The sequence below is a fragment of the Sinocyclocheilus rhinocerous genome, unplaced genomic scaffold (genome assembly GCF_001515625.1).
Source record: "Sinocyclocheilus rhinocerous isolate Xijiao unplaced genomic scaffold, SAMN03320098_v1.1 scaffold1049, whole genome shotgun sequence".
In the NCBI taxonomy this organism is placed as follows: Eukaryota; Metazoa; Chordata; class Actinopteri; order Cypriniformes; family Cyprinidae; genus Sinocyclocheilus; species Sinocyclocheilus rhinocerous.
In genome coordinates this window covers 1,277,872-1,288,313 of record NW_015652136.1, presented here as the reverse complement: position 1 = coordinate 1,288,313, position 10,442 = coordinate 1,277,872, and the positions used below count along the sequence as shown (strand labels likewise).

General features: G+C 35.3%; 1 pseudogene; it reads left to right on the top strand.

Moving 5' to 3' along the window:
- The first annotated feature begins 673 nt into the window (after positions 1–673).
- The window catches only part of LOC107713558 (centrosomal protein of 120 kDa-like), a 38,385-nt pseudogene continuing 28,616 nt past the window's right edge, over positions 674–10,442 (top strand).

The following is a 10,442-nucleotide window of genomic DNA, read 5'->3' as shown; positions in this document are numbered from 1 at the left end:
ATTTGCTGCTCAAGAAACATTTCTGATTATTATCAATGTTGAAAACAGTTGTGCTGCCCAATAATTTTGTGGAAACCGTGATGCATTTTATTTTTCAAGATTCACAGATGAATAGAAAGTTCAGAAGAACAGCATTTATTTGAAATGGAAATCTTTTCCAACATTATAAATGTCTTTACCGTCACTTTTCATCAGTTTAATACATGCTTGATTAATAGTATTTTTTATTTTTTTTTATCTTTCATATCCTGAACTTTTAAATGGTAGTGTATCACAGTTTCCACATTGATAATAATCAGAAATGTGTTTTTTGAGCAGCAAATCAGCTTATTAGAATGATTTCTGAAGATCATGTGACACTGAAGACTGGAGTAATGATGCTGAAAATACAGCTTTGATCACAGAAATAAATTACAGTTTAACAGTTATTCACATAGAAAACAGCTGTTTTAAATAATAATAATATTTCAAAATTTTTACAGTAGTTTTGATCAAATCAATGGAAAGCAGAAGAGACGACTTTCAAAAACATTAAAAATCGTACTTATTCCAAACGTTTAGTGTACATGAAGGTTTTACATCATTTAAAAGCAGCGTCTCATTAGCTGGCTTTATTTTGTTCAAACTATTCGGCTGTTTTGGCTTATCTGAAATTCTTCTGTGTGTTCTTCAGGCTCCTAAATGGCATTCTTTGCTCAGTAGTAAGTACACAAAACTGAAACCTGCTCTTCTGATCAGCGTGATCTTAGAGAACGACACCAAACCAACAGCTGAGCAGTTCAAAGCAAAGAAAGCCCCGCTGAGACCAGGTACCTGACGCTCCGCTCTTTCTTACACTGATGCGCACATCTGATGTTTCTGGTTTCTTTCCTTTTTCCTTTCCATTTTCCATTTCTCCTCCTGTTCTCGGCTTCTGTTGATGGGCTTCAAAGCTTCATGTTCAACATGCATGTTTGTTTTTCCACACGGTGTCTCGGGTCAGTGCTGGTTCAGTTCCGTCTTGTAAGGCACCGTTGTTAAAATCAGCATTAAAAAAAATAATAATAATGCTGCGTTTATTCCAAATAATAATAAAAAGAAATTCTTAAATTATTGTTTTTGAATTTTTTTTTACCAAAATTAAAAAACGTTCTCCACCACAAAAACAATTTAACAGCTGAAATAAAATAATATAAATATTAGATTAAAAAAATGAAAATGACTTATTAAAAATGAAAATGAAAATTACTAAATTTTTAAATGATGTAATATGGGATCTTGCCGTTTCAGTGGTATTTGAAATTAATTAATTAACTAACTAACATTTTATTTATTTATTTTCTCTCTTTCTTGAAATGTTTTTTCTGAATTAATGTATTTTGATACGCTAAAATGGGCTCTAATAGTTTCTGATATATTTTTATTTATTTTTCTCTCTCTTTTGTGAATTAATGTTTTTTATTGATGTGTAATTCATAGTTTGTGTGAAAAGATGATCAATATATTGGTTAAAAAATACTAACTGGAAATAAATATAAACAAAAACTGAACTATAAAAAAATGTAAACCTAAATAGTAATATTTAAAAAAAAAAATAATAATAATAAAATGGACAAAAGCACAAATAAAATTACAAAAAATTTATCTAAAATAAAAATTATAAGTAAAATTATTCAAATAAAAGCTAATTGAAAATATAAGTAAAAACATATAACCATATATAAATAATACTAAAGCAACACTGGTTTGCTATTGGTCAATGCTAATTGGTTAACTAGCAGTAAAATATCTATGCAGTCATTGTTTTAGGCTGTGATTGTAGGAGATGTCAATAGTTACACAGTAATTTAATGCTGGTTAATGTGATGAACCTTAAAGGGGTGGTTGATTGTGATTTCACTTAGTGTGTAATGTTGCTGTTTGAGCGTAAACAATATCTGCAAAGTTACGACGCTGAAAGTTCAATGCAAACGGAGATATTGTCTTTTAAAATTATGGCAGTTTAATGCCTACAAATACAGCTCGTAGGGACTACAACGAGCTACTTCCCAGGTTGGTGACATCACAAACCCTGAAATTTACATAAACCCCGCCCCCAGGAACATGCAACAAAGGGGGCGGGGCCATGTTGAGCTGCTTTAGAGAAGACAGGGCTCCAGACTGCGACCATTTTTTCTGCCGGTGCGAGTAAATTTTGTGAGTGGTTGCACTCGTGCTGCCATTTCTGTTGCATATGAGAAACATCAAACGGCAAACGAAACAAAAGTGTAACAAAATCCCGCTACTCGTTTGAGCTGCGCAGCACGGATTGTTTATCAGCTCGGACCACGACGCAAACAAACTTGTCTGAGCTCAGAACAGCTTTACTCGGGAACCAAAGTTGATTTCGCAACACTGTTACAGCACAGCGCTGCGAGATCCAGTGAGAAGCATTCAAATTCTGCACAGAAATCTCTGTTATAAACCGATCAAACAGCGCTGACGTAGAAAACCAGAAGCAGTAACACTAACTGTAACCATGGTGATGTGGAAAAAATACTCCAATGTTATTACATTGTTCATTTCAGGGTTTGTACAGCCTTTTGAGAGAGAAATTCAAGCAATTTTCAATGACTTACAAGCATTTCACACAACTGTTTCCAACACTTTAAAGCTCCTAAATGATCCAATTTCAATGTTATTTTCAATGGGATGACCAAAATATACTGTGGTGAGATCCAATTTGAATGTTATTTTCAATGGGATGACCAAAATATACTGTGGTGAACAAACACTTGTGTAAAATTAAAAAATACATCAAATCACCATTATAACCTGTAGATGGCGGCAGAGGAGCACTTATTGGCTTATTAGTCATTAATTTATACTTTTTTCCTTTATATTTTGCAACTATAAAATAACAATTATAAAATCACTGTTATAAAAAAAAAATCAAGAAATCAGATTTTGTCAGAGTTTTGCTCTTTTTGTGTATGAAGTAAGAAAAGTCACAAAAAGCTTTGAAAAACAAACTTTTCTTCAATTTGCGACTAAATCACACATAATCACTAAGTTATTGGTCAGTTCCATATAAGACTATAAAAGAATAATGGTACATTTAATAAGAGTACAATTTTCTACATAAAAATGAGATTTTACCCATGTTACTGTTGTTGATAAAATAAATTTTCAAGCCTAGTGCTTTACTCTCAAATGTGTATAAACATGAAATAAACAAGAAATGAACATGTAATATTATTAGTAGTGATCGACCGATATAGATTTTTTTATAACCGATGCAGATACCAATTATTTGAATGTTTATGTACCCGATAACCGATATGCAGAACCGATATTTATTTACTGTTATAAACTAAATAAATGACTGAGTGAAGTAAGTCCATACTTCACTTTGGTTTTTCCTCCTTTCAATCATTTTTTTTTTTTAAGTTTTGAAAACTAGCAGTCTTTCATGTTAAATTGAATCTTCATATTACAACAATAAAAACATTTTATTTATTAAAAGCATCAGCAGCAACACTAATATTAACAATAAGCAAAATAAATGTAGAATGTCTAATGTTTTCAAATGGAGAAAATAAATAAAGGACATGAGTTATATGAACTTTAGTAGGTTTATAAGCTGTTTAATAGGATAAGAGTGAAGAATAATTTACTGGATAGTGTTAATTCACTGAATAATATTCTCTGGAATATTGGAATATAACAAACAAAACATCATATTTTATTGCATTTCTCAACTGGTATGTTATATCAGAAATATTAATATGTTTTTGTCATTCTAGATTATGAATTGCCTGCTGACAGCGCGGTTTATCTATGGATTTACACAGAACTAAAACTCGCGATCGCTCGCGGAGAAAATAATTTCCATACAGTTGTATTTATTTAGATGATGGAGGCGTTTATCGGTGAATCCGATATTACAAAACCGATATCCGATTATAGTAAAATGCTTAAATATCTGGAAAAATATTGGTAAATCGATATATCGGTCGATCTCTAATTATTAGTAACTGCAATTAATGCAAAACAATAGTATATATATATTTGTCATAGCCCTCTGAAATTAAAAGAATACTGTACATTGTAATTTCTATGAGTTAAGTCTATTTATTATCAAAGCATTTGTCAGTAATACAGTTAAAATGGGGAAAATAGGGAAAATATGTGAAGTATTGCATTGCAGGCTGATTTAAGGTGTGCCCCTAAATTTTCTGCTTGTGCTCCTAAAAAATTTCAGACAGGGGCTACAGTGCTCCTATAAAAATAGTTAGTCTGGAGCTCTTGAAGAGGAAGAGTTGTTGCCATGCCGTTAAAATCTAGGGGTGCACAAAAAATCGCGAACTGGCGTTTTAGCCAATTACAATACACTGCGCCAGCTAACCAATCTGAGCCCATCGCGTCTTTCTGAGGGAGGGGCTTCATTAAACCATGAAATCATCAGAGCGTTTTTAAAAACGAAGCATTAAAGGTGACATATCATGAAACTCAATTTATTTCCCAGCTGTTTATTTCTTCACTGACATAACCGACTGTTTTTGTAACTCATGTGTGTTTTTAACGTAAACTTGTGTGTGAATGAGAACTTAGTTTAGTACTCACATGCTGTGACAGCCGCTTTCTGTGCGTGTGCTTCGGATGTGTTCGCTCAAAACCGTGTATCAGAAGTTTAAGCTAATATGGTTTAAAACGCATGATTTCAGCGCGATAAATATGATAATCAGAACCAAAACAGATGTTTTTAGCAGGTCCGAGCTGTAATGGCAGCTCTATTCTGGAAAAGGGGGCGGGGAGCAGCAGCTCATTTGCATTTAAAGAGACAGGCACGAAAAACAGCGTGTTTCTGCTTCCACTCAAAATAGGCATTTTCAAAATGATATAATAAATGATCTGTGGAGTATTTTGAGCTGAAACTTTACAGACACATTCTGGGGACACCAGAGACTTATATTACATATTGTAAAAAGGGGCATAATATGTCTCCTTTAACACAAGTTAGACTGCACCCCATAAACACAATCAAGACCAATCAAGAAAAAAACCAGTCAACCACCCCTTTAAACGGGTTGTGAGTGTCGCTCATGTTGACTCTAATGATCGTTTTGTTAATTAAGTCACTGTAAACTCTGTAGGTTCTCCAGCGCTGGTTCCTCTGGGCTCTGATGAACTCAGAGCGGTTCTGAACGAGGAAGAAGGCTTTCATCAGATCGGACCTGAAGATGTCTGCGCTGACATGTTTGTGCTGTCGGTAACGGTTGCGTTTGCTACTAAACTGGAGCAGGTGAAAAGAGCTGCTGTCGTATATCAGTCTCATCTGCACATATTTAATGTACATAATGACTAAACAACACATCTTCCTGATCTTCAGTTGATCTCCAGCTCAACTAAGCTGTCCAGCGAGGGCGCAGAGTTCTTCTTCTATTACACTCTACTGGGGAACGACGTCACCAGCGAACCTTTCCAGAACCTCCTCAGTCCAAACTTTGAGCCTGAGCGAGCGTCCGTCCGCATCCGCAGCAGTGAGCGAGTCCTGTGGCTCTTCCTCGCACAGCAGCCCTGTCTATCTCTGATAGACCTGACAGATAAACACAGATCACTGATAGAGCTGACTCTTTAATCACTAGGGGTTAGGGCTGAGCGATTTTTTTCCGATTTTATCGATTGATTCAAATGTAATGTTTTGCCACGATTTTATATTTTAGAAATCGAGGAATCGCGAATATTACCAAACGTTAGAATTAGACACTTTTGACAATATGCCAATGATAATAGTAAAGAGAAAAGAACGATCCAACCGCATGTCGGCTAGGGATGGGTACCGAGAACCGGTATTTTTTTGGACCGGTACGTAATTGGGTCAATACCGGAGTACCTATAAGCTTCAGGACAAATGATACTGTTATCGATACTTACGTTGTTTTATCTCCGTATACTTCAATGTTAACGATGAATTAGAAGCTGCTGCTTGTCATTTCGCTTCACTGAATGATGTGGCCGACGTTTGCTCGACGTGATATCCGTGCGCATGTGCGGTGTGTGTTTGTGTGCAATCAGTCATCGCGGCTAGAGTGAAACATTCAAAAGTGTGGGCTCAAGTTACAAAACTAAGCGACACCAGTGTCAGATGCAATATATGCAGTAGTGTAATAGTGAACGAAGGAGGCAACACTAGTAATATAATGAAACATTTACTAACAAAACACAACATCTACCTCAAGCAATGCACTGTATTATGTCTCGTGGCTCCAACTGAAACTCGCGAGACACATTCACATCAAATGTTGATTCGGTAGAGTTACACTCTCGAGACTTATTCGCAATCACAAAAGTACGTTATTTCCGCGTGCTTTATAGCCTTGCCGGTTAAACGTTTAATTTGCTTGCTGTTCTAACGTGCTTATTATAGCGCGTACACCTGAAGCGTCCTTACGGGCCAAAACAGCACCTGATTACTTAGTTATCTTAGTTATCGTCTGATTGTGCTAATACAGTCAAAAACACACAAGGTTTACATATAAACACAGTTAATTATGTCTAAAGTGAAAGTAAACAGTTGAGAGAAAAACAGATGCGTGCAGCTCTTAAAGGGACAGTACTAAACATGCTGCCGCTTGTCATTAAAGGGATAGTTCACCCTAAAATTTAAATTCTGTCATTATTTACTCTGTCATGTTGTACCATACATGTATTTATTCTTGTGCTGAACACAAAAGAAGAAATTTTGAAGAATGTGGGTAACCAAACAGTTGCTGGTCCCCAATGACTTCAGTAGTAGGGGAAAAAAAAAAAGAAAGTCAATGGGGACCAGCAACTGTTTAGTTTCCCACATTCTTCAAAATAACTTTTTATGTTCAACAGAAGAAAGAAACTCATTCAGGTTTAAAACAACTTGAGAGTGAGTAAACGATGACACGATTTTCATTTTTGGGTGAACTATTAATTTAATGTTAATAAAATAAAACACAGAGAAAAATAACTCTCTGATCTTGACTGAAGAACTTTAATACAGTTGCTAAAGTTCAGCAGTAATAAAATAACTTGAAATTTTCAACAACTTGTATCGTTAACAGTATCGGTAAGTATCGGTATCGATATCGATAAAATGTAAACAATTCCCATCCCTAATGTCGCGCACGTGATTAGCTGCTCATGTGTGACTAGGGTTGGGTACCGAAACCCGGTACCAATATGGCACCTATGTAACCGGTATGTACTAGAACCGATTCCGAACGCAGATTTCGGTGCCTCATTTCGGTGCCATGCCTAAGTGATCGATTGAAATATTTGTCCTCTGGTTCACCGAAACGGACATCATATTCCGACTTAAAAGCACAACTCGGGAAATGAGAGCATTCAAGGAGCGAAACCATACCGAACAGTGACGTAAAAAGGTACGTACCGACATTTTTTACAGTTCTCTTTGTATGTGTCTTTGGTAGGGCTGTCAAGCAATCTTTTTTTTTTAATCTAATTAATTACATGATGTGCCGATTAGTTAATCTAATTAATCACACATCCATTTTGGCTGAGATATTACCCCACAAAATATCATTTAAAGCCATTATTGTGTTAAATGAGAAAAGCATTGAATAGACATTACATAAAAGTAGCTTTAGAAAGAAATATTTTGAATCTGCATTGCGTAAATAATGACAATAAAGTGGTATTAATGTTTTTTTTTTATTCGTATTGAAATATTAAATTATTTTAAAAATGGAATGATATTCTAAATATGAAAGTAAAAGCGCCAGTAGGTGGCGGCGAGTCACTGTCTTAAAGGATTAGTTAAATCCAGAATAAAAATTTCCTGATAATTTATTCACCCCTGTGTCATCCAAGATGTTCATGTCTTTCTTTCTTCAGTCGGAAAGAAATTAAGGTTTTTGAGGAAAACATTCCAGGATTTTTCTCCATATAGTGGACTGGTGCTCAGTTGTTTGAACTTCCAAATTGTAGTTTCAATGCAGTTTCAAAGGGCTCTACAGGATCCCAGCCGAGGAATAAGGCTCTTATCTAGCGAAATGATGCTCGTCTTGCTTTAGCTTGGGTTACGCATTACGTAATCGCGTTGAAAGGTCATGTGACATAGGCGGAAGCACCGACCCAGTGTTTACAAAGCGAACATGCAAAGACTAACTGGGTTCGTACGGGTGCTTGAATTCCTTGAAAATGTTTGAATTTTAATGTAGTGTTTTCAAGGTTTGAAAAATGCTTGGATTTGGATAAAGTGCTTGAAAATGCAGTTGCATTGGTTTCATAATTCGCTTTCTTACTGAATAGTTCATCATTGTTTACATTAGGGATGCTCATTTTAATCGGTTAACCGACCGTAAGAATTTTGACCGATTAACACAATCAATTAAACAGTTTAAAAAGTTTTTTTTTTCAGTAATAATTTTAGAGAAAAAAATAAATAAGTCGAGTTTTATTATTTCATTCAGAAATAGGCCTAATTCCGACGCGAAATGTTTACAAACATTACAATAAGCACTGTAAACATAGCTAGGCTATTTTAGTTCACCTCACTACACAACAAATCCTTTCAATTAACAGTATTTAGAAAAAAACAAGAATTTAAAATATAAGAAGCTATAGCTATATAAACGACAAGCCAAAACGAATTAATAAGCCTAAAGAAAAATAGGAAGCCGCTTTCTGCCGTCTTGGTTTCCTTTCGCGTAGCACAAAAATGAACCGAAACTCTGCATACTAGGCTACTTGTTGCACAGTTTTTCTTTCGTTTTATTAATTTATTATTTAAGTAAAAATATGTTTCTCGTATAGGCCTATTTATTCGTTATATAGGCTATTAGGCTACCGCTCGCAGAACCGCTGAAGGTGCGTGATGTGATATGAAGACCATGTGAATCCTCATGTTCTGTTGTTTGCTGCTTTTTGCGCATGTAAAATGAATCCCCGGTAAACAAATGTTAGTATTTTTAACGGGACACAGACACTTATCCTTTCTAATTTAATTCAATTCTAATTTAAAATAATAACAAGAATTTAAAATATAAGAAGCTATAGCTATATAAACGACAAGCCAAAACGAATTAATAAGCCTAAAGAAAAATAGGAAGCCGCTTTCTGCCGTCTTGGTTTCCTTTCGCGTAGCACAAAAATGAACCGAAACTCTGCATACTAGGCTACTTGTTGCACAGTTTTTCTTTCGTTTTATTAATTTATTATTTAAGTAAAAATATGTTTCTCGTATAGGCCTATTTATTCGTTATATAGGCTATTAGGCTACCGCTCGCAGAACCGCTGAAGGTGCGTGATGTGATATGAAGACCATGTGAATCCTCATGTTCTGTTGTTTGCTGCTTTTTGCGCATGTAAAATGAATCCCCGGTAAACAAATGTTAGTATTTTTAACGGGACACAGACACTTATCCTTTCTAATTTAATTCAATTCTAATTTAAAATAATCTTGTCGGTTAACGGTTAACGAGCGTCGGTTGTCGGTAAGGAAAAATAACCAAAATGAACATCCCTAAAACAGAATTGAACTGAATGACAATTTATAGGATTCACTTCTGCATTTAAATTGGTTGTCACATGGTGCCTGGGTCAAAGTTGTTTATATGATTGAAGTATTTTATCTTCTGGTTATTTCCATTTCTCTCAGGTTTTTTGATTTGTTTGAGAAATATGGTGGCTATAAGACCGGAAAACTCAAGCTGAAGAAACCAAAACAGCTCCAGGTGGGTCTATTTTGAAGTACAAGTGATCTATGCGGTTAATTTATTTTTATGACAAGTGCTACTTGTTCTGTAGATGCAAGAACTAACATAATATTTCAGTTTCATAACAGGCTTGCCTCCAGCCTAATGATTTACTTTGTATAAGGCCAGGAATTTGCGCCACAGGGTCAAAGGTCAAACAGGATTGAGCTGTCTTTTTTTAAGACAGATGTAGTGTTATGTCTGGAATGCTGCAGCCATGAGACCCATCAGCGTGTCATGCACATGTGCATCTGTTGGGTTTTGTGTGAAAATGAACCGTGTGGACAGTTGATTTAGGCTTTGGCCCATTTGATTTTATCTGTGACAATGTGCAGTTGTGATTTGTACATCATTATGAAAACCTGAACACTTTATTTGATGTTTTACAGGAAGTGCTGGATATTGCTCGTCAGCTGTTGGCAGAACTGGTCCTACATAATGATTGTGAGATTGAAGAGAAGAAATCCAAACTAGAACAACTGAAGACAGTTCTGGAGATGTAAGTAAACTGTTCAAAAGTCCAGTAGTACCAAAACCCTCCATTTCCAACACTGTGAGATTATGGAAAGCTACTGTACACACACCATCATCTCATCTCAATCATTTCTAAAACATGTTGGATTCCTTCTGTCTATTGTTTATGCCTCACTTCTCTTTTCACATCCTCGGGCACAAGGTCTTGCTGAAAGTATAATATTTTCCAGATATATATTGTATTTTTGATTAGCTTCACTA